Here is a 224-nt window from a genome sequence, read left to right as displayed (position 1 = left end):
CTTGGGCCTGGGGGTTCCCACCCCCACTGTGGGGAAGGTGGTGGGGGGGATGAGATATGCCTCCAAATCGCCCCTGGGGCACTGGTGTCCCCCTACCCCAAATCAGCAGGAGGCTTGGGGAACTGCTGTGCCTTTCACATGCCACGAGGGGTTGTGTGTCCCCCCCATCCCGTGCCCAGCTGGGCTGCGTCAGGGACCTGGGAGCTCTGTGGGGGTTGGGGGGG

The sequence above is a fragment of the Fulmarus glacialis genome, unplaced genomic scaffold (assembly GCF_000690835.1).
Source record: "Fulmarus glacialis isolate BGI_N327 unplaced genomic scaffold, ASM69083v1 scaffold29844, whole genome shotgun sequence".
Taxonomy (NCBI): domain Eukaryota; kingdom Metazoa; phylum Chordata; class Aves; order Procellariiformes; family Procellariidae; genus Fulmarus; species Fulmarus glacialis.
The sequence above is the reverse complement of the archived record's forward strand: the minus strand, read 5'-3'. Positions refer to the sequence as shown.